Source organism: Fukomys damarensis, unplaced genomic scaffold (genome assembly GCF_012274545.1).
Source record: "Fukomys damarensis isolate Sample0158 unplaced genomic scaffold, DMR_v1.0_HiC HiC_scaffold_7, whole genome shotgun sequence".
Classification (NCBI taxonomy): domain Eukaryota; kingdom Metazoa; phylum Chordata; class Mammalia; order Rodentia; family Bathyergidae; genus Fukomys; species Fukomys damarensis.
Window position 1 is genome coordinate 34307112 of NW_022900919.1, and position 24716 is coordinate 34331827.

At 37.8% G+C, this 24716-nt stretch overlaps 1 long non-coding RNA gene and 1 pseudogene across 1 annotated transcript in view; both read right to left on the reverse strand.

Annotated features, from left to right (window-relative positions):
• The window catches only part of LOC104869071, a 133277-nt gene that overhangs the window by 22210 nt on the left and 86351 nt on the right, over positions 1–24716 (reverse strand). Inside the window, exons 4-5 of the long non-coding RNA XR_004516142.1 lie at positions 11569–11757; positions 4282–4557 (exon numbers count right to left, since the gene is read on the reverse strand). This is a non-coding gene — a long non-coding RNA (uncharacterized LOC104869071). The remainder of the gene's footprint in view (positions 1–4281; positions 4558–11568; positions 11758–24716) is intronic.
• Positions 1652–1780, reverse strand: LOC117285245 (annotated as a pseudogene).

Genomic DNA, 24716 nt, shown 5'->3' on the forward strand with positions numbered 1-24716 from the left:
CATAATGCAATGCTTGTCTCATAATAGGAAAGAATATACTTGTTGAAAAGGGATCTAATTTTGTTAAAATAAATATCAATTTCACCATTCAATTATCAAATTGGCAGGATCCCATATCCCACAATACAGTTCATATTAAAATACTTTTAGGTACCTCAAACATATTTAATGAGATGGCACAAACCCAAGTTCCTCTGCAGAGCTAGATCTCCCTGGTGCAAGCAGATAACTCATTTGCCAACTCAGGGATTATGTCAAATGCCAACCAATATTGAGGTGGTAGAACAGGACAAGGATATACAGATGTCTTTCTCTGCAACAGACATTCCACCAAATCATCTTGGTTATAGTTAGATGGTCTTGGTGCATATTACTTAAACTCTTCTAGTTTCTGTCAGTGGTTCAGACTGAGCTGAATTTGGGTTCCTTAGGGTATATACTAAATATATTTGTGCAAAATACTTCCAGGGGGTTACTGTATGGCATGCAGACCATGTGGCTCTTCTTCTGCAGCATCCACACCAGGGTCTGTGGCTACTGGGTGTAGGGTGAGCTAGGTCAGCAGACTGGGATATAGGATATTGGGTTCAGGTAGCGATGGTGAGTGCAACGAAGGTACAACAATGTCTCGCAGGCAGATGGAATTGTGAGGCTCCCAGTAAACTTACATTAACAAAGATGTAATGTGGTCAACTAAACCCAACTGTGCCAACTGTAGAGTTGGTGGGTTTCACAGTCAATGTGGCCTGCATGAAATCCAGGGAGGAAGTGGCTCTAGATAAAAGAATGACTTCCTAAGCCTAGGAAATACTTAAGCCCAAGCTGAATTGAACCCAAGAGGAAAAGATGATTTCCTGAAGTACTTCATTAAAAATGGGATGTAAGCATCTAGGGACAGAGCCATGTCAATGGTGGAGTTGGACTATGGGTCTAGGGGTCCCTTTCAGAGCAATAATAGCAGAAGAGGGAAGTTGAGGAGACACTCATGTACTCCTTGAGTAAAACAGGCAACACAAGACTCTATGAGCAGTTTTTAGAAACTTTCTGTAGCCACTGCTGTGTAAAGGGGAAGAATACTCTGCCACAGTTTAAGTAAGGACCCACCACTTAGCAAAGCTTCTTGTATATATTACTGAGATCTCATATTTACCCACATTCTGCTTATCTCCAGATGGCTCATAAAGTCCATTTAATGGGCATTTAAAAATAATGCTCCTAACTTTGAATGGACAAATTATAGACAAATTTAATGCAAACTGGACTACATGTAAATGCACAGACAAAGCAAAATAAGACTTTCCCTAAAGAGTTTAAGGCAATGAAGTTATTTGAAAAACCATGACATATAAAATAGAAAAAATAAATTAAGCTTTTCTTTAACCTAATGAAGTTCTGCCCCGCTGTTCATCATTTTTAAATATGCTTGCCTCAAAGAAGAGTTTTTAATTAACTTAATTTTAACTCAATTACCATGTTATTAAAAATAAGCTTCACAGCTCTTAAGCTCCAAATAAAATTTTATCGATATATTAAGCTTGATATCACCATCAATTTAGTGGCAAAAGAATCTTAACATAAATCTTTGGAAACTTTACTTAACATAAATCATTGGAAAATGAAACTCTTCCTGCTGTGAATTTCCTATCATTCATAAAGTGAGCCCAGGAATATATGTACTCTAAAATCAAGACCAAAAACTATGCAACCCAATACTATGCTTTGCTGTTTTGAAAAATAAATTGTATTACACTTGATCTTAGCCAAAAGGCCAAGAAGTGATTGAAAAAATAAACTGTGAGAAAAGTTAGACTGTGTTAAATTCACAACCTTGAATTTTCTAAAACAAATGAAATATTTACTTTAAGAAGGAAAATTTTATGGTGTGTTAATTATATCCCAAATAAAGCTATTGTTAGAAAAGGATATCCTTGCATCCCAGCCTTTGATTCTTTAATGACTCATAGACATTCCCATTTTCATAATAGAGAAAACAACTCGTCAAATCAATCCCTATCCTTCATCCCAATCGATACAATCAGGAACACAATAGGATCAGTCACCACTCTTTATAGCCAGCTATGCCTCTGCAGAGTGCATCCAAAGACTGGCACAATCAGAGGATCTGAGAGCGGGGGTGGAGCGGGGTAGATCAGCAGCAATGGCGCCGGCAGCAAAAGGCGCAGCTACCTGACCCGTAGACCGGCCGGTGGAGGGAGATCTGACGTCCAAGCCAGCCGCTTTCTCGGATCTCATCCTCCTGGCACAATTAATAATGTGAAATAGGAAGAAAAGGGCTAAAGGTGTAAGGAAAGTGGGAAGGGTAGGGGAAAAGAAAAAAATGTGAGAAAATGAAAAAATGGAAATAAAGTGTTTGTAAATGGGGAGGGGAGGAGGGGGTGAAGGGAGGGCAGGGACAAGGGGAAAAAATGAGAACCAAGACCTGTCACGTAAAGGTACAGGATCCCAGTAATGAATGTAACTGTACTGTATACCTAGATTGGACCAATAAACTCAATAAAAAGAAAAAAAAAGGAATTGAAGTTCTAATTTAAAAATAAACAATGTTATTGAATAGCTACAATGCATATAATCATTATTAAAAATTCAATTGTTTTGAATTACTAACCATTAAAAAAATTTTTTAAAAAACTAATATTAACTCAATAGAAGTTTATGTAGCACCAAAAGGACCTTTACAGAAGGACTTATCTTTACATTTGCTTGATTTTGTGTTTCTTTATTAATTAATTTATCGGTATATTTGAGGTATACAATGTAGTGACATTCATCATTGGAAACTTGCACCTTTACATAATCCGTCTTGGTTCTTATTTTTTCCCCATTCCCCTGCCCTCCCTTCAACCTCTCTACCCCTCACTGTCTACAAAGACCTTGTTTCCATTTTTTCTTTTTCTCATGTTAATTCCATTCCCATATTTCTTTTCTCCTACCCCTCCCATTTCCCCTTCTGCTTTGCACCTTTTCTTCCTATTTCAAATTATCTGTTATACCTTTTGGTCCTTATTTACATTTGCTTGTTAGTTCTAATATTTCTAATATGCTAATATTAATAATTCTAAAATTCTAACATTAATATTCCATTAATTCTTATATTTGGGCTTCCAGCCCTATGATGTTAAACTATTTTTGCAAGGATTAGAAGATTCCAAAGGATAATATTTAGTTAAGTAGGTTCCCTAGGATCAAAGCATGTGCATGAATCTCATTTATGTTCTGTGCTTTCACACCGAGAATTTTAGTTCTTTGGTATTGTTTCATTAGTTACTGTACAGTTATTATAACAGCAAAGTGCTGTCAGTGTTCTGACTTAAGTAAGGTCAAGGGCATTCAAACTTTTCTTTTTGTAAACAAATGCTCAACAGGAATATGTGTTCCCATTCCTTCCTTTGGCAAGTACTGCTCTCACTGTGCTACATATACTGCATATTGTGCGAACACAGTTCTCACACTTGAGTGTGTAGATACCCTGGAATTTGCAGATAAAATTTTCTTGTACAGTTTAGTGAGTGCTTACTTTGTGTGTCTTGGTGCTATGGTAAAACCTTTCCACGCATTCATTCTTTTCAATCGTTACAGCTGCTTTTCTCAAATTCTGGTCCTGGATCTCTGTGGGGTCTCTAAGAAGTCCTCTTTCCCAACTTCAAATCTGTGTGAAGCTAGATTTTCTTTATACATTTGGATCAAAATGCTAAATATCACCAGAAACTAAATGCAGAGGCAGATGAGGTAATCTGGCTGATTTGTATGAAATTGTAAAACAATGCTATTTGTCTAATTATATTTGTTTGGAATGCATAGTTATTGTTTCCAAAGAAATATGTGCTATTTGTGTTAACATATAATGCCTATATTATAATTTTAGTAAATTTTTACTCAGCTTCTATTATGTTTAGTATCAAGAAATATAACCCAAACCTAACAAAGCTAAAACCTTTTTGAGTTCCAAAAAATTGTTTTATTATTAAAAAGATCTTTGAAATGAGTAACCAAAATGAATAAATAATAGCTAAATAAGAGCATCTGTACAAACAAAATATGGTCATCCCATTTCAGATATGCAGCATCTCACAGTTAGGCAGTGGCAGAGCTGCCTGATACCTAGACTGCTTGTTTCTCTTTGTCATGCTAGGCCATTAAATGGGGTCATTTGTAAATGATTTTTCTCTTCCAAAGGACACAATTGTCCTTTATTTCTCTCCCCACACTGACCTGCTGCAGGGCAGGTACAGAGCTCTTCCCACCACATCTACTCTCACTCACCTCCACTGTTTTCCTGGGAACCACTGAAGACTTGGCTTCACTCATGAGCTGGAGAAAGGTCCAAGAGGGAGGTGAGACTATTGCCAGAGAAGCTGTGAACTGGTGAGTTCCGGAACCTTTGTTTTCCACCTTCTCATGTCATCCAATGCCTCCTTAAATCCACTTAGGTTGTTGGCTACCATGCTGGGAAAAGTAGAACTTTGTAATCAGTCAGACTTGTCTTTGAGTTGCACTTGGGATCAGATGTGTTTCTTCCATCAGTCTTAGTGCCCTCTGCTGGGAAATGGAAAGACACCCACCACATGGTGAAAGAGCTGGGAGGACTCAACAAGCTAAACCATTAAAGCACCTGCATCAGAGTAGGCAAAGAGAACATGTAACATCCTAGCTTCTATTTTCTCTTGATTTGGCCTCTCCTAAAATCTCTTTTCCCCCTCTCTCTCTTTTTTCTCATTGAGTTTATTGGTACATTAGGTGTACTTTGGTACATTTTAGGTGTACAGCACAGTTACATTCATCATTGGGATCTTGTACCTTTACATGACAGGTCTTGATTCTCATTTTTTCCCCTTATCCCTGCCCTCTCTTCATCCCCTCCTCCCTTCCCTATTTACAAATACTTTATTTCCATTTTTTCATTTTCTCATGTTTTTTTTTCTTTTCCCTTATACCTTTCCCCTACCCTTCCCACTTCCCCTACACCTTTAGCCCTTTTCTTCTTATTTCACATTGTCAACTATATCATTAGGATCTTATATACCATTATAGTTTTTCACACCAGACAAACTATTCGGTATTTATACATGTGTGGCTTATTTATTTCACTTAGGAATATATCCTCAATATGTATCCATTTTCCTATGAATGACTCTAATTTCTCTTTAGGCATATGGCCAAGGGTGACCTGGAGGATTCTGAGATTTTATAATTGTCTTTTAATTTTCTGGGGTTTTTTGGGGGAGTGCAGTGATTTCACAAGTGTCAAGTGTGTCTAAGATGTGCCCTTCTTAGATGTGTAAACTGTATTTCCAAGTTACTCTGTTTCCTCTCAAGGAAACTGTAGGAAGACTTCACTATTATTTTATTTTATCGGGAGGTAGCTGCCCATTAGAATGGAGAAGATTGTCTGAAGCTGGCTGGATCCCAGGGGAGGAGCACCATCTCTTTTTTCCTTTTTCTCATCTCTCTCACTGCCTTTGGTTTGAAGTAGGACCAGAAAGAGTGATTAAGGAGTGATATATGGGAACTTCATGGAATATCTTGATGCTGCTTCTTTCTATCTCTATTCTCTCTTGCGAATTAACAGAAAATAAAATGAAAAAGAGCATGCCATTTACATTAGGAAATCTTTAAATTATTTCCAGATTGCTAGTAAATAAAAAATGAAGCATATAAAATGTATTATACTCAACTCCTTTTACCTAATAATTATGAGGCACAAGCATCTTCCATAGACTAAGGAGAGGCCAGCAACCTCGATATAACTTCTCACTTTAGTGAAGAAATTTGCAGGTCTAATAGTCTCAGGGAAAATAATTTAGTAGGATAGATGTATCAGGAGGGATGTGGAAAGAACAACACACCCTGGTGAGAAGTAATGTCAGGAGAACATCACTAATAGAATAGACTCAGGGTCTCAGTGGTCATTTTAAAATAGAGTACAATTTAAGGGGGATTTCAATCATTCCAAAGGAGCTCAAGCCAAAAAAAAAAAAGGAGAAAAAAACAAAGAAGTAATGAGTGTGCTTCCTCCAATTTATGTGGACCTTGAAAAAGTAAGAAGCCCTCTTGCTCACACATCTTCCAATTTACTAGCAAAAATAAGAGTTAATGGAAACTTCATTTGAGATCATCTACTCCTTTAGTCTTCATTATGCACTAACAAAATATTTCAGCTTTATATACTTCCTCCTTCTTAACCCAACAGCTATTTAATTAAAGAGCATTTAGGCAACTGAGTCCACTTCCAAGGGAAATAAGGAGTTCTCTCCTACCAGAAAATAACATATTAGAACTTCTCTGGGAGAGGATAGAATGATATGCTGTTACTACATTTTGAAAATTCTATATTCTACTAAAGAATTTATAAAGCACTTTGAAATCCTAACCAAATAGATATCCTTTTCCCATACTTTTCCATATGAAAGACTTTCTGGGAAGACAACTTCTTGGATACTCAATGTTCATGTTTATTATAACAAGGCATACTTATTAAATATATTCCTGCTTTTCAAGAAATTAAAAATATAGGAATTATAAAATTTATTCACTCCAGAGTGAACTTAGGTAATTTCATAGGAAAGAATTAAGCCATGACCCACAGCAGAGGGGGACAATTTCACCTCTTATGCGGAGATGGTGTTCATTTGAGCTTACAGAAAAAGGACTTGGAATTCACTTTTTAGAGACATAAGATTTCTAAGAGGAGAGCCATATTTCAGAAAATGATAACATACACAAGCTTTATTGACTCAATTACTTATACCAAGGTTATTCCTCCAAGCATGCATTAGTATAGAAGTGATCTATTATGAGTAGTCAAGAGCAATTAATAAATGCCAATTAATGATACATTTTTTCCTTTCAATCACAAGAAAAGATCCCAAGAGAACCTTATGTTAAGCCCAAATTTGATTTTATTGTACAACTCTTTCCCATTAATTAGAGAAACTCATGAAGCATATACTTGTCTGCTCCTGGCAGGTCAACATCTGGACCCTCCAGCTCACAACACTCCAAGTGTCTGTCCAGATCAAAAAGTGGCTCAGAGCTTCCACCAAGAATAATTATGACAGGTGCTCTGGAAACAAAGAAACAGTGACTCTAAAGGGCTTCTTTGAAGATGAAGCTCATTTTAGTAGGGATAATTTTCAGATATAGCAAAACATAAAGTTATTTCTCATACATTTTCTATCAGTCATGAGTCAGGACAGCTCTGTTTTCATGCTCTATCAATCCCATAGCCCCTCCATAGTCATGAATGAAGGCAAGGAGAGAATTTAAGAATCAAGTATCAGCAATTAGATGCTGCAGCCTGGAAGTCAGGCCTGGCATATCCACATACATCTCATTGGCCAACAAGTCACATGTCACGCTAAACTTGAAGGAGACAGGAAAATGAAACCATATCAAGTGTTCAGACGAGGAGGGGAACTTGAAATATTGCGGAGCCACAGTAATAGTAAAAGCGAAATCTGAATCTAAATGAAGACGTAACCTGCATCTAAAGTCATAAGGTAGGAAATCCTGGAACAAATCCATCACTAGAGAAGGAAACCTCAGGAAAGCTTCCTCCACCAAATGTAAGCCCTTCCTTAATGAAGTAAGCTTTATGTTATTCCTTACTTGAGTAAACCCCTTAGATGAATGAGGCTAACTGATTCAGCGGGCTTCCCAGTTCAGTTAAGGCTGCATTCCTATGATCAGAGGTGTCCTGGGAAGGAAGAAGGCATCCTCAGCCACCAGGATTGATACTGTTTGTGATCTTCAAAATTGTTCATGGAATTTCATTTATGAGGTGCCATTTATTTCATAAAAGTAGCATCCCATTGAAAACTAGGCTCAAATTTTCTAACTTTCTCAGTGTTTTCTCCAAGGTCATACTATGCTGTTTATAGTTAATATACCACTTTATTATGAGTAATAGAAGTTCTTGGCCCCAGATCTAGTCGTGTATGATTCTATTTTTAAATATATGGAGCATTTAGCAAAAATTTCACCCTCATAATTCCATTTTTGAGTGATACCTGAAAATCCATATTATCTTAGTTCAAGTACATGTAGTTAATAGGTATAAGCTGACTCACTTTATTTAAAATGAGCTGCATGAGTGACCAGAATGGAAAAACCTAATTATTGAAGGCAAACCTTGCTGCATTTCCCTGCTCACAGAGTTGCACAGAGAGCTGTGATGGGCAGGTAGGGAACAGGAGAGGGAAAGGAGAAGAGAAAATGAGTTAATGCCATAGCCAATGCTTCTGAAAAATCCTCCTGGTCTGAAACTGATAGCATGGGGTGAGAGCTGCTGAAGAATTTCAGCACACTGTGTAAAGGGGGCAGTAAAAAGAGGTCAGGCCAAAGCAATCAGTAGAATTGACTCAAACATCTGTAGCTTCTTAGGGCATTTAATGAGAATTTCCATACTAACATTTGGTTTCACCAGGCTATGCATAATTTTCTACTCAATTTACCCCTGACAGGTTATGGACGTAAAGGCATTCTTTTCAAATTGACTTTCCATAATGTAGAAAGACATGGAAGTTTTATGATGTTCTTTATAAAGTAAGGAAGAAAGGATCAGAGACACAATAACATTAAGGCAAGGAAACCAAAATCAGGCTCCTTTGAACATTAATCATACTTTTTATTTTGTTCATAAATTTTTAATATTCATCAAAAATACATTAACCATTCTGTTTCATGTCAGCCTGGGAATCATTTACAAAATAGACAGTGATATTTAGATCAAAACTATGGAAAGTCTCTACCGCAGCCACAGGATTTAATTGGGTTCAGAAAAGAAACCCATTAGCTTATAGGGAACTGGAGGTATAGATTTAGCTTTGAAGAATTTTCTTATCAAAATAGGTTCAGAAAAAATTCAAGAATCACTTGTGATAGCACTGAGTCAAAATGGAGTACTCTGAGTTCTTAGTTTCTGTAGACTAAACACTATTGAGGTTTGGTTATGAAGAACTTAATTTAAAGTATTGTGAACCTCTGAACAAGGACCAGGAAACTTCCTTTTTATCCTCTTGTAAAGAAAGATGGAAATAAGCAGATAGGTTATGTCAAACCTGTCTGAATTGCATGCTCTATCAGTATCACTGCAGGTAGAGCTCTAACTCGTCTGGATGGATGCTATTCATTCACCTGTGGTTTCCCAGGATCCAGTTCATTGGTCTCCTCATTCCTACATCTGGAAATGGTGCATCTTACATGGACTTTGTATCTTCATTGGTTTTCCTCCCTGTCTCAAGCAGATCTGGTTTAATTTTGTCTTTACTTGTGAACACTTTGATATGAAGTAAACTTATGCAAGAGTTCACCCACAGAAATTCTAATTTAATTGAGTAGGCGAGAGTCTTTAAAATTGGGGACTGAAGACATGTCATTATTTTTTTTCACAAAGACCCAAAGCAATAGAAGTATTTGAAAACTCAAAAAAAAAAACACAGAAAATTTCCCATGCATAATACTTAATAAAACATTAAACTGACAACAATTATACATTAGTTTAATCCTTTGATGGTATAAATAATGTGAGGGTTCTGTGACCTTGATCCTTGGCACTTTCTTATTCAGATTCTCCAGGAGGTCATCACATTAGGTCTGTGATTCTAGCCACCACTGGGCTCAGGATAGAACAGGATTTTTCAGGTGAAAATGGGATAAAATTTCTTTACTAATTCCCATCTTTAAAATTATTGTACAGTGAATATATGGAATATTCAATCTTGGTTTAAGGAAAGTACTAATGCTAAGCATGACAACATGAAATCAAATAAATATCTGACAGAAGATGAAACAAAAGAAAAAAGGTACAGTAGGCAGATGTAATACAAAAGGTGATTTAAATAGAGACATGATAGGACTGGATGATTTAGCTTAGTGGTGCCATGCCTGCCTCACAAGTGCAAGGTCCTGAGTTTGATCCAGGTATCAAAAGAAAAAAAAAATAGAGACATGATAAAAAATAAAGGTAAGAGAACAGTGAGCAATCAAGCTACTGCAATAAAGCAAGCATCCCTGGAAGTGGGGAGTAAAGTGAGTTATATCCTCATCTTTCATCACAGTAAGTCAACAGACTGCATGTACAGTTAATAAATCAAGAAATAGTAGACATGTTCTGTAAAGTTAGAGAGGTAACCAAGGGGGGAAAACAAACAGAAGTCTGGACAAAGAGGTAAGGAATGTATCATAAGCTCTTAAAAAATACTCTTTAAATTTTAAAGCCACGTGCTTATAATTTTTTAATACACAATATAAAGATAAGTAAAGAAATGCTTGGGATAGATACATTACACTGAGTTATAGCACCGTCCAGAGGGAGAAAGTCCATTCATAACTGACAGTGCAGAAAGCAGTGGGAGGAGGGAAGGCTCTTCACAAGCAGACTGCCACCCTTCTCTGGGGAATGGAGGAGGGAGGAGCACGGACCAGGGATGAGCAGGTGTACATTAGAGCAAGACTAAGCCTGTTCCCTTTACTTTGCCTGTTGCTGTAAGAACTGTGGCGTCTCCCAGGTGCTGATGTACAACACAGGCATCTAAAATCCCCCACAGATACACCCAGTTTATCTTGGAGCAGCTGTGTTCTGCTCAGGTTGATTCTGCATAATCAAAAAGACATGACTCACATGTGCAAATACAATAACTCATTTAATTAAATAAAAATGAACTTGGGATAAACAAGACAGTGGGCCCTGTGAAGGGGGTGAATAGGAGTCCACTGTCAGTAGCTCTGCTTGATAGAACCCCCTGGGGATTTCTGAGAAGAGTGAAGCCAACTGAGGATATGGACATTGGAAGATGCCCAAGAATTTCCTCAACTAGGAATGTGAAACATGGATAGATTTCAGGGGTCTATGTATTGGCATGGAAAATCAAACTGACAAAAGTGTCTTCATCATCAATAGTGTCTGAAATTTGACATTTCTTTCAATTATTAATGAAAACAACCTACCACAAAAGCCCTAGCAAGTTTATGACATTGATACCTGTAGAAATCATTGCAACTCCATACTGCATTACTATCACACTATTCCTGTCTAGAATATAGTTTGCACTAATTGTTTCTTTACTGTTGCAGTAGTTCTTAAACTGTTATGTAATAGTCTTATTATCTTATTATAATTTTATTATTTGATGTGTTAACAAATGAGAAGGCTACTCTAACTCAGATAGCTTTTCTAAAGTATTTTTACTCTATTTCAACAAATGGGTTTCCTTTCTAAACTTATGTGTTTTTATTTTATGCATTTAAAAATCAATTTGGTCCAGAAACCCATGGGGTTCCTTAGATTTTTCTAAGGTGTCTTTGGTATAAAAATATTAAGAATCTTTAGAATCTCACTGCATTATTTCCCTGTTGTAAAAAAAAAAAAAAAAAGAAAAAAGAAAAGAAAAGATTCTCACAAATGCTGCATCTCAAATGTCACAATCTATTACCTCCCAGTTTCCGTGGATCAAAAGTTCAGACATAATTTATACAGATGCTCAGTTCAGAGTCTCACAAGGCTGAAATCAAGATGTTGCTTGGGGTGTAGCTCAGTGACAGAGCACTTACCTAGAGGAGTAGTTGCAAGGAGAGTTCCATCCCTAGAACCAGGTGGGGTTCTTATCTGGAGCTTTGGGTCTTCCACAAATTTGTTCAGTTTTTTGGACAAATTTAGATTATGCAACTGAAATTCTTGGCCCCTTGAAGCTGTATTCTTCTCTCCATATGACGCTCTGCTCCACATATGAAAGGTTGCATCTTTTAAACCAGAAAAACTGAATTTACTCGTTTTTTCTGGGCACAAGCAATTCTCTGTTAAACTCAACTGATTAAGCCACTCTTTCCCCAATGTATAATCTTCCTTTCGATTAACTCAAAGTCAGTTGATTAGCAACCTTTTCATATCTGCAATATTTCACTCTTGCCATGTAATGCAGCCTAATCATGGGAATTTCATCTCATTGTAGTCAGTAATCTGAAGAGATTTGCAGGCCCTGTCTACCAGAAAGTAGCCATTCTGGGAGGTGCCTTATGATACTGCCTCTTACACCACATTTCTCCTGCAAGTGAAGCCACAAGAGACCAGAGCATTGCACCAGGATCACAGACAGGGCAGGCTTTCTGCTCAAGGTCTTCCCATGTTTTCTTTCCAGTCTAACAAATGTTCTAGTTCTAAACCAGCCCTAGGGAAATGATTTTTCCCCCTATGGTTTTTGAAGAGATTCTACCTAGGTGCCATAGTGTATGGCAACGTTTTCATGGTGATGCTTTCATTTAACAAATATAAATTGTATTTCCCAGAGGAACATTTGCAAATATTGTAGCTACTTAGAGAATAGAAGTAAGGTGCAAGCTTCAGAGACATCCAAGACAGAAGTGAGCACAGACAAACCGATGGAGGCAGAGAGCCAGGGTAGAGTGGACTAGAATTGGGCTGGAATTCTGTTACCCTACAATAATGCAGACACCTTTACAGGTCGGGATCTAACCTTAATGTTGAAAAGAACAATTAGGCAGCAAAGTGAAAAGAGATCCAGAAAACAGGCTGTGAGACTGTCTTTGCCCAGTGAGCTATGAAGAGGCCATTGTCATATCAGCCCTCCATTGTACAACAAAACATTCCATGAGGGAGGGAACATTCCATATCTGATCTGTTTAATGTAGGAGAATATAACCACATATGGCTGTTGAAATCTGGCTAATACTACTGAGAAATGTATTTGAAATTGGATTTAATTATAATTTATTTACTTTTAGCAGCCACATATAGCTAGTGGCTGCCATCTTGGAGAGCACAGAGCTTGAGGGAACGCAGTGGTAACTTGTGCATGCTAGGAAATGGTATGAAGATGATGTGCTTTTGTCAGAAGCTTAGAGGATGATGTAGACAGCACTTTGTGACTTGATATTGGAGTGAGAGAAAGGGGCTTGCAAGAACAATTCCTAGGTGTCAGCCAGTGGTTCTAACTTACTGTTGGCAGCTCGCTTTTAAGAATTTAATCCTAAAAAAAAAAGAAAAAAAGAAAAAAAAAAGAATTCAATCCTTAAAATAACTCCTTATCAGCAGATATCATGTGAAGGGCACATTTTCTGTTAGCTCATTGTGAGCAAGTATGTCAGCTCTTAGGGTGGACAGGAATAGAATGCTTGAGGAAAAGGGAAGCTAAAAGTTTTGAGACCTTGAAAAGCAGAGGTGGAGTTCTCAGCAGCAGATGTTGTGTGCTTGACGGCTGTGCCGAAGGCCTACACTTGTACTTGGCTCTGGTCTGCTTCTCAAAATATGCTGGGTAAATATTCAAGAGCCCAGAGGCTGATTTTTCAATGGATTTGGCTCTTCCTGCACTGTGATGATTCAGCAGCTAAGACAGTGGGTTTCACATGACACAATACTGCGGGAGAACTGGGCTCCGATCTGACAGCTGGCGGACTTGAATAGTGTGACAGCACCCACACACTCCCAGCAAGGGAAGAGCCCCCTATCGCTCACAATAGTGTGGGCACCCAAAAAAGGTGATTCAATGTTTTCCTCCTCAGCAAATCATATTTAGACTACAATTTGAACTGTCACTGCGGCAGTAATAAAACTGAATTGAAACTGGAGAAGCTACGAACCCAATCCCATTAAACCTCCATGAATGAATCGAATATGTCCAACCCCCTGTTTGTTACATTTCCACCCTAAGTAGGACAAGTGCCCTTCTAAACACCACAGTGTGTCTCACGGGCCCTTGCCCCCAGCTTTGCCCCCGTAAGCAGCAAATACAGTAAGATTAGAATGATTCCAATTTCTGTTTCATCAGTAGATGGCAACCATTATTTATACAGGCTTCTGTCCTAATGGAAGAATAAAGGTGGTTCTATATTTAGAACCCGCCCTAAAGATTTGGGATTTACACAAGCCTTCTCTTTGGGCCTCTGTAAATCCTTTTAAGAAGCTTAGGTGGTAATTAGACCTCAGCTAATACATATTTTTTAAAGCCTACCTTTATTCTCAAATAAAATGACTTCTTTCAAAAGATCAAGGCATGGCTAAGTGAGTTTCTTTCTCATAAGGAATAGTTTGATGAGTTTCAAATGTCACAGGGCATACTGGGGACAGGAGCTGTTCAGCAGATAATTGACATCTTCATCAGAAAGAGGTGAGCAGACATTGGCTATGCTGAAATGAACCATGAAAAACAGAAAAGAAAGACAAGAGAAAAAAGCATAAGAAAAAAAGTTGGGGTGCAATAAATCATAGGTGAAGTTCACGTTCTAAGATTTTCCTATACTTGGACCCTGCTGCAGACTGATGAGCTAATGGACCCTTCCTCAGGCTACCATTTTTGAATGCATAAAGTGAAATTAACAGGGTTGCAAAGAAAAATCTGAATTTTAGTGATATTTAATCATCTAAATACTAACAACGTATTTGTGATGCAGTAATGTTTGTGCTACTTGATTATCATATTAAATAAGAAGTAGTGAAAAGTCTAATAATTAAAAAATAGTAATTAGAATAAACACAATTTTAAGATATCTGGACTAGTATCATGCTAGTAATTTAACTGTGATTCCTATTGATGTAAAAACCCTAGATACTACTAATACTGTTATAATTAGTTATATTTATACTTGAATAGAATGCTAATTCTAGTGGAATAAATAAGATTTTACATTTTTTTCCCTTAGAAATGTCTGGTGCCTTAACTCAGCTACCCATTTGGTATGTGGACAGTAGATAAAGAATGAAAATTATTTGGTCCCTATAAATTAAATAATCCATGTCAAAAAAGTGCATTGTTCATTTATATTGACTAAATTAGTCTGATACTTATTAAACCCCATTATCTTTTTGCAATTTCAAAGACCTTGAAACAATGGAAGAGGATGGAGCTTTCTGTAGAATTTTAAAACCATACAAGATAATTGAAAGTCTTTTTAATTTTAATCCTGCCTCTATGGAGTCAAGAATGTGCACAATATGCAAATATATGCAAGTGGTTTTTGAATTAGCATACTGACCCAGGAGCATTGGCCCTGGAAATAAAATTAAAATAAAAATCAGATCATAAATTTTTAAAACCAGGAAGAATGAGGATTCTGGCATTCTTCCTAGAGGTCAGGATATGCCTCTTACAAGTGTTATCTATGACACAAGGACAGATCTGTGCCCCTTATCCACTGTTGCTTGCCAAGAAAAGCACCGTTTCTCTGGAGAGAAATCCAAAGCCAACACACCTGTGAAAAGATCCAAGTTACAGTTTTCTCTAAGTGATTAAGGCCATTCCATCTTATTGTGCTTAAGCAAATCCCCAAACATGAAACATACATTTTAATTGCATTTGAAATAGAGTTATAATTTCTGTTGAAAAGATACCTTACTTTAGGAAATAATTTCATGTAGGGCTATTCAATCAACTTAATGAATGGACACCTTGTCCTAGGGATTCTGCTAGGTAGAGAAAAGGCAAAAGGATGAATGTAAAAAACTTGTCCTGACTTTAGTATTAGGTAAAAACTCTTTGAAATGGATGTTCACTTGGGCTCATCATCCATCCATCTTTTTAAACTATTTGAACTTCAATAGAAATACTATGCTCATGGAGACAAAAAATGTGGAAGGAGAATTTTAGAAGGCTTTATTTACTGAAGGAAGGGGTCAGGCATGGAGATGAAGCTTTCTTGTGTTCCAAAATCCTAGGAAGAAAGCAAAGCTATTTTCTCCCAAGGAAACAGAGACAGCAGATAGCTGAAACCATGTCCTTACCATCACTTTCTTCTACAGGAGAGTTGGGAAGGGAAACAAGTACAAGATGTCCTAAGCGAAATACTGGGAAAAGAATATAGAAAAATGGCAGGTCTGCCCTCCTCCTCCATAGGGCAGTAGATTTCTCCTAGAAGCTGGAGAATCACACTTTTCATTCAGACAGGAAGTGCTAGGCTGCTCTGCTTAAACAGCCACAAGAGAGAAGCAAGGGGGTCATGCTGACTTGAGGAAGGCACAGAAACTGCAGGCCTGGGAAGAAGCTTGTTTCCTAAACGCTTTGGAGGACAGAGATCTTTTGGGGGCTATCAGGGTCACAGGAAAAATGGATGCATAAGCCCTTTTTCAGGAACACCACTCTTGTGTAACCACACTGCACCTTGAATGAGGATGCTGAATATGTGAGGCCAGAAATAGACTCTTAATGAAAGAAGTGAAACCATAGAACTGCCAGCTGTGCAGTCGTCCATGAAAGACTGAAAATGGACTGTGAATGTGTGTCTTCTATCGTCCTACTCAGAGGGTGTTTGGCTCATCATGAGGACAGGCATCACACACTTTCTTTTCCATAACATGAATCACCAGCCTCCCAAGTTCTATCGCCAGTGAAATGGCTTGCTGGCAGGATCTCCATAGGGAAAATCTCACCGTCATAGCAGTCTGGGGTAGGAGACAGGCTATCAGCCTATAGCCAGGAAATCAGGTCTCTAGAACCATACAGAGTATTGTAGCATTTGAGAAAAAGGTGTTCATAGATTCAGAGAGTGTCAAAATCCTATGGGAGGGGGAACCTTGGCCTCAGAAGTACCTGGTGAATTCATAAGGTGGCAGGAGCTTGGGGCCAAGAAGGAAACAGGAAGCCTAAACATACTGCAAACTTTGTCTGCCTGATTCTCTGAGTTCCAACTGGCAAGAAGACAAAGACCCTTCTATACAATGTCAAGATATACAAACTATCACACACAGGCACACACACACACACACACACACACACACACACATGCATGCATTTTTTTCTTAAAACATAAGTAAATTCTAGTTAGAGAAAGCCAAAACCTTGTGAAAAAAGAAAATGATGAAGTGTGTTACACATTGCCTTGCAAAGAAGAAAAATCTATTTTAAGATCTTGAATTTGCATTAACAGAAGGCAGAGGGGGAGGGAATACAAGAGCAGGAGCAGCAGCAGATAAGAAAGCAGTGGGGCTGCCTCACAGCCTCTGTCGTCCTCACTTCCAGAACTCTCCTCACCCTTGTGTCAGGGCTGTACCATGTCAGCAGGGAAGGAAACCGGGGGACAGAACGGGGCCTACAAACGGAGACTCTAGAATTTGCCTGGAGACTTCATGCTCTTGGCACAGACATTTTATTTAGATTCATGTCTCAGACTATCTTCATTCACGTCTCATGCAAATAGGTTCTAAGCCAAGGCTGGTTTTCACTCCGGGGTTTCTGGACCATCTTCTTGAGAAGCTCAGCTGTAAGGAGATGGGCAGAGGAAAAGGCAGAAGCCCCAAGCAGCCGCAGTGCAGGTCTCATCAAGCTTCGCTGTAGGGCTGAGATAGCCCTCCCCCTTCCCCCAATTGAAGCAAAACTGTCAGGCCCTCAAGTTCCTGTATTAAAGAGATAGAAAGAATCACACTACGTTAATTGAGTCATGACTGAAGATGGGGACATAAACTTGATGAGGGTGGCCTCCTGAGGCCAAGGGAAATTTCTAGGAAGGATTCCTGCTGTGACAGTCAGCAGCTGAAATTCCTGATGGCTAGCGTTGGAGAGGTTTCTGTGAAGAGGGGGTCTGGTTGGCATTCCATAAGAACAACTCTGCAGATCAATAAAATGCTGGTGATTACAGAGCCCTAAATGGCCCTGTCTTAATCATGTTAGGTTGCTATATAACAGGACATCCTATTTTTGCATGTTCTTAGAGACTGGAAGATCCAAAATCAGAGTCCCAGATGATTGAGTTCTGGAAGGGCCTCCATTTTGCTGTATTCTTGCTTGTGTGCTCAAATGGCAGAAAGAGAGAGAGAGAGAGAGAGAGAGAGAGAGAGAGAGCACATATGAGAAAGAGAACAAGCTCTCTCCCTTTCTCCCTTACACAGGAGGGATCTACTTTTGTGCTTAAATAACCTCTCTAAAAGCTCCATCGCATATGGTCAAATCCCATCACATTAGGGGTTAGGATTTGATCATGTGAACTTTGGAGGCACATAACTAAGTTCCAACTCCACTTCATCTTCCTCTGATTCTTAGACAGGGGACTCAAGTGAGCCATGCTGGAGGCAGCATATTGTGCTGGTTTCACTCTAGAGAAGCTCTATGAACTCCACCATCATCACTTCTCAGCAGTCGTTCACATTGCTCCTGACTGCTCTTTCCCACTGCTGGACACCTGGCTTTTAGCAACATGGCGATGTTCTGTCCCTTGCAATTGAGCCTCTTAGACTTACAGTCAGGAAACATTTATGCCAGAAGGATATTTGTTAGAAATCTATTACACACTTCTGGATTTCCAGGTGAGAGAGCTGAAAGGTGGAGGTCAGGGCACATAGCAAGATTTAATGCTACCAAGGCACAGTAGTACACACCTATGATACCAGGTACTCAGAAGGCTGAGGTAGGAAGATTGTAATTTTGAGGAGCACCTATGAAACTTAGTGAGACTCCACATTAAAAAAAAAGCAAAAAAACAATAAAAAGAGCTGGACTGGTAGAGCACTCCTAGGTTAAACCCCTGGTCTCTCTCTCTCTCTCCCTCTCTCTCTCTCTCTCTCTCTCTCTCTCTCTCTCTCTCTCTCTCACACACACACACACACACACACACACACTTAACAGAAAACTAACTAATACAACTTTAAAAATTAGTAAATGAGGATCTATGGGTATAGATAGGCAGTAAAACAATTGCCTGGTATATATGAGGTCCTGAGTTTGATTCTCAATACATCAAAACAAAATAACAAAAAATGAAAAGAGCAAATGGCCTGAATAGATATTTTTCAAAAACTAACAATACAAACTGCCAACAAATATATGAAAAAGTGCTCCGTATAATTTGCAACCAGGGAAGTATGAGAAAATGAAAAAATGGAAACAAAGTTTTTGTAAATAGGGAAGGGTGGAGGGGTGAAAGGAGGGAAGGGGTATGGGGAAAAAAATGAGAACCAAGACCTGTCATGTAAAGGTACAAGATCCCAATGATGAATGCAACTGTACTGCATACCTAAAATGTACCAATAAACTCAATGAAAAAAAATTGCAACCAGGGAAATGGAAGCCAATATTACAATGCAATATCAACTTATCCCAGTTAGAATGGCTATTATCTGACAAACATAAAATAATTAATGCTGGTTAGAATGCAGAAGAAATGGGATTTTTGTACCTCATTTGATGGTAGTGTAAATTAGTGTAGCCTTTATAGAAAATAGTGTGGAAGTTCCTCAAAAAGCTGAAAAGAAATCTACCATATGATCCAGCTAGCCCATTTCTTGGTATAAACAACAACAGCAAAAAAGAAAATCAGTAATGCCAAAGAGGTATCTCCACACACATGTACTACTATTCTCAAAGTCAAGAAACAGACTCAAATGAGGGCCTCATCTCAATGAATGGATAAAGAAGATGTGGTATATTATATAATTATGGTAGACTATTCTGCCGTAAGGAATGATGATATTCTGTCAGTTGTAGCAAAAGGGATGGCATTGAAGGATATTATAACTGAAGTAAAACAAAAACAGAAAGACAAATGCATGTTCTCTACCATATGTGAGAGGTTAAAAACAAAATTAACGTAAGTGTAGAAAACTGATTGCCAGAGTCAGGAAAAGGATGTGGATTAAGGGAGGTTGGACAATGATACTAAAACACAGAAAGATGTAAGTTCTGGTGTTCCACAGCCAAAAGGGTGACTATAGTTCACAATAACCTACTATCTATGCTATTGTATCTATAAGAGAGAGATTGAAGGCTCCAAATGTGAAGGAATGATAAGGTGAGGGAAATGCTAAATATCCTCATTTGATCAGTACACATTGGGTGCATGTGTTGAAATAGCATGCTGAACTTCTATGATTTCTACACTTACTATATGTTTTTCAAAAATATATGCAACCCAAATGGTTTTGGTTAACTTAGGTGAAGAGGTCTTTGTGAACAAAGGGGATTGCTATGGTTTGATTTTGGCTCATCTGCTCTTCTGAAACAGTCAAATGTGATTGCCATTCAGCAATGTTGGAAGGTAGGGCTTTAAGAAACTACTACATCATATTGAGGGATTATCACTGTTTTCACAAAACTGGATAAGTTACAGCAGGAGCAAGTTGTTAAGAAGCAAGGATGCCCCGCGTGTTTTGTTTTTCTGCAAGATCTTGCTTATTTTTGCTTCTCCACTGTGTCATGATGCAACACAAGGTGCTTGGCAAATAAAGCTGCCTGATTTTGAACTCCAAATTCCAGAACCATGAGCTTAATAAACTTATTTCTTCATACAAATTAACTATACTGTGGTTTTTGTTATAGCAACAAAAACAGACTAAGGCAAAGAAGTTATTAGCTAGAGAGATTTTATTATCAAATAACTCCAAGAACTGTTGAGAATCCTAGAAAATCTAGGTTGCAAAAATGGAATAATCAAATAAAACTGGACAGAAGAAAGACCACGAAGTCCAAAACATCCAAATAGGATGTTATTGCTATCAGCCCTGGACAAACTATAGCTATTTTCTCCAAAATTATACTTTTTTAATGTAAGTGGAAAATTCTTTGTATAGTATTCTGTTCATTTTAATTTTTTGATTGATAAGAGATAATTGTACTCTTAGGGGGAAAATAGAGCATAATAACTTGAGGATCTAAGTATAGTACTCTGTTCAAATGCATGAGCACCTGAGTCTGTTCTTCTACCAATATAAATTTATGTCTTTGTCTGTGGAAGACAGTGATAATAAGTGGATATGCCCTTAGCATTTTTTAACTTTATTAAGTTTATTGGTACATTTTAGGTATACAATACAGTTACATTCATCATTGGGATCTTGTACCTCTACATGACTTATCACGTTCTTATTTTTCCCCATTCCTCAGTCCTCCCCTCAGCCCCTTCACCCTTCCCTGTTCACAAAGGCATTGTTTCCATGTTTTTCCTTTTCGCATATTTTTTCTTTTCCTTTTTTACCTTTCCCTTACCCCTCTCTCTTCCCCTACTCTTTTAGACTTTTCTTCCTATTACACAATATCAATTATACATTTTAATCATTACTTACACTTTTACTTTTTCACACCAGAGAGACCACTTTGTATTTACACATGTGTGACATTAATTTCACTTGAGAGTGTGGCATCAGTGTGCATCCACTTAGCTATAAATCTCTCTAGTTTCTTGTTCTTTATGGCTGAGGAGTTTTCCATTTTATAACAACAAAAAAAAGCATCTTCTTTATCCAGTCTCCAGTTGATGGGCAATTGGGCATTTGTCTTAAACACTGTAGTTTTTAGCCAGTACCATAGTTATAACTATATCCAAGTTTTCAGAAGACAAAGAAGTAATGATTTGGATATGTCCAAAGGAGAAAAGGATATTGATGGATAAAGAAATACATGATTCCTCTACAGGTCTTTTGTACAGCTATTGATCATGTTGGCTTTCCACACTCTAGTTTGTATTGCCTCCAAACTGGTAGCAAACTTCACCAGAAAGAGCTCTCATCTCTGAAGCAATAACCCATCCTCACTCTCCAAGAAGCAGTGGATTTATCCAGTATAGAAAAAACTGTTGGCAACAGGAAGTCAACATAAGTTTAGGTTTCTCACCAGCTGGAGAGTCAACTCATGGGCTTATTTTCTGTGCATTTAGTTTTTAAAATAAATTATTTTAACTTTAATTACATTTTAAGCAAGATGATATTGAAATATTCCACATTCATTCATCAAGACGTGAACTCTAATTTCTCTTCCTTGAATCTTAGTGCTCTAGGATTTTATTTTATTAACAGACTGTGGTAGAGTTGATAAAATGTGAGATCTTAGTGTTGGCCAAACAGATATTCATGGTTCTTATATCTGATAATATTCATTGCCAATTTGACTGGACTAAGAGACTCCTAGAGAGGAGATTGGATTGTGAGGCCACCAACTGCATGAGTTAACCCATTGATAAGTTCATAGTTTAATGGGTTATTAAGAGTTGTGGCCTAGTTGGAGGAAGTGTATCATGAAGGCCTGATTTTCGAGGATTCCATAGGCTTCCTGGCCCCCTGACCTCTCTTTCTTTGTCATCCTGAAGTAAGCAGCTTCACTTCACAATGCCCTTCTGCCATGATGGCCCTGTCTTGAAGCCAGTTAGCTAAGTATTTTGTCCTAGCATCAGAAGAAGTGGCTAATATATTTCCACTTTTTCCTGGCTGGATATAACAAACACATGGAACAGAAATGGGCTATCCTAGTAAAGCCCATTTTGAAATTGTCAGCCCTAACCAAGCTGGCTTCCTAGCGCAGAGAAATACACACTCACAAAAAGGACCAGAAGAGTCACCTAGCTGAACCTAGCTAACATGCAGAATCATGATCTAACTAAATGGTTGTTGCTTTAAATTGATTCAGTAAAGTGCTTTGCTGAGTCACAAAAGCTGTTACAGAGACTGAATTAGCTTTTAGCAACAGAACAGTGAAGAAAATACAGATAACCAAAACCTTACTAAGTCTTACAAATGTGTGTCTTCCCAGAGACTTGCCCCACTTCTTAGTATTTCTTATACACTAAGGATGCAGAGAACTATTTGACAGCCACTAATTATCTGACCACTGCCATTTCTCAGACAACTTGCTAAAACCCAGTGGCTGTGTGCTTCCAACTCCAAAACCATAAAGGGAAGAAGAGGGACAAAGAAAGGCCGCCGTACAGCACTCATCGACTGTTTTAAAATACAAATCTATCATTTGGAGGCAGGGATGAAGAAGGTAAAATGAAACATAAACTGTCATAAAAATAATTACAACATTACAACCTAGACTTCTAAATTAAAAGTTTTTTGTTCATAATAAGTTAACATTTGCTATTGTTTTAAATAGATTTGCGGTTAACCTTTGAGGTTTTGCTCTTTTAGTTATTTCTTAACCAAATTTTAATTATGCCTGGGGGAAATTAAAAAGTTACCTATGCATTAATTTATTAAGCACCTCTTCTCTATAAGGTGGGCCTTCCATGAATGTCAAAAACAAAAGGACAGTCCTTGTTCTCAGTGATATGACAATAAGGAAGGTTATATCACTTGATTGTTGATTTTTAATAATTGTTTTACAAAAATAGATCTCTCAAAATGTTGGTATCTGAGCTAACTGAAGACAAACAGATCTTCATATCAAGATACAAAGGTAATACAAAGCCACAAGAAAGGAGCTGATGGCGATCTGATGTATAAGGTATGATCAGACTGTATGGTTAATGTTTAAATTTTTTAAAAAATTATTACGGTAAAAGAAAAGTTGCCATTAATCATCCTCAAATACTTCCTCTTGCTTCAAACACACTTATCCCATTGCTATTGTGAACTTCTGAAGCACTTCTGGAAGTCTCCTTTTGTGACTGTCTTTAGTTCCACTGTCCTGGCTGCCTTCATATCCTAAATTGTTTCAAAATGGTTACCTTTCCTGCTAATTTTGACTTTGAAAGAGCCAGAAGTTAACACTGTTTGCGAATGAAGGGCTGGGGACACAATATAATATTTTTAGGAGCCTGCCCTTCTATTAGATAGGACTTGGCAAAAACATTCTCCTTCAATAGGTGGCAATAAGGATGGGATGAGTGTGTTAGAAGCAAGAGATAGTATTTTGAGGGGAATTAAGGTCAATGCATCTTTAACTTTAATAAATTTTTTAAAAATTATACATTTACCATATAATTTGATCACATCGCACATATTCTCAACAATACACCGAATTCCACATCTCTCCAGAAGGGAATGGGACCATATTGGCTTGTGAAGCAACCTTCATTGTTTCCCGCAGAAGCCTAACTGGTTTCTGCAAGCAAAGAAACTTTCTTTTTATAGCCACAGACTGGAACAGCAGAAGAATTAAAATGGGAATACTAAGTGACTACAGAGTGAAAGAGCTTCTGCAAAAAATGAGGACCATAATAAACAATCTCAGTTGTCTACAGTCATAAAAGCATCTGCAGGTGGTTGTTACGGTGTCCTATCTATGGATGTCCTTGACAGTCTCTATGGGGCCATGTATTTCTGTCTTCATGTAATATTTCAAACACATAATGTTTTATTTGGCACTGCAACTCCAGTGCAACTTTAAGAAGGTGCTTGCTTTAGGCTATTTCAGTGGGAAGTGAAAGAATTGATTTTAGACAACAGACATATGCTCCTTCCTCAGTGAGAGAATAGAAGCACCAGAAGGGACTTCACCAGTCCCACCAGTGTATCTTCCACCTATTTGCTGTTTGTCTTCTTGATCAAATGAATGAAAGATCAATGATCCAAGATAAATCACATCCTTTTCTTTCTACATAGAAGTAGCCATTTTCACCACACGATGCCATCATTCCAGAAACATTCCCCTCTGGCACAGCAATGTATTTATTTGTTCTAATGGGTCTTATGATGATGTTTTTCCATCTATAAAGAAAATGATCTCCTATCATATCCCTGTCAATCTCTAGAAAACAATCATGAAGACTTTCCTTTCATAGAACAATTTGAAAGAGTGATCTGTGTTTGCTATCATCAATTTCTCCTACCTCATTCTCTGTTGAACCTATTCTGGCAAAGTTTTTCTCCCATCATTCCGACTTCTCACAAGATCATTTGTGGCTTCTGTGTTGCTCAAGGAAACAATTATCTGTCTTTATCTCACTGGAACTGTCAGTATCAGACAGAGTTGGAAATCCTTCCTCCTTTAAAAGACTTCTTCCCCTGATTTCTATCACATTATACTTACATCTTTATCTTCTATACTCTT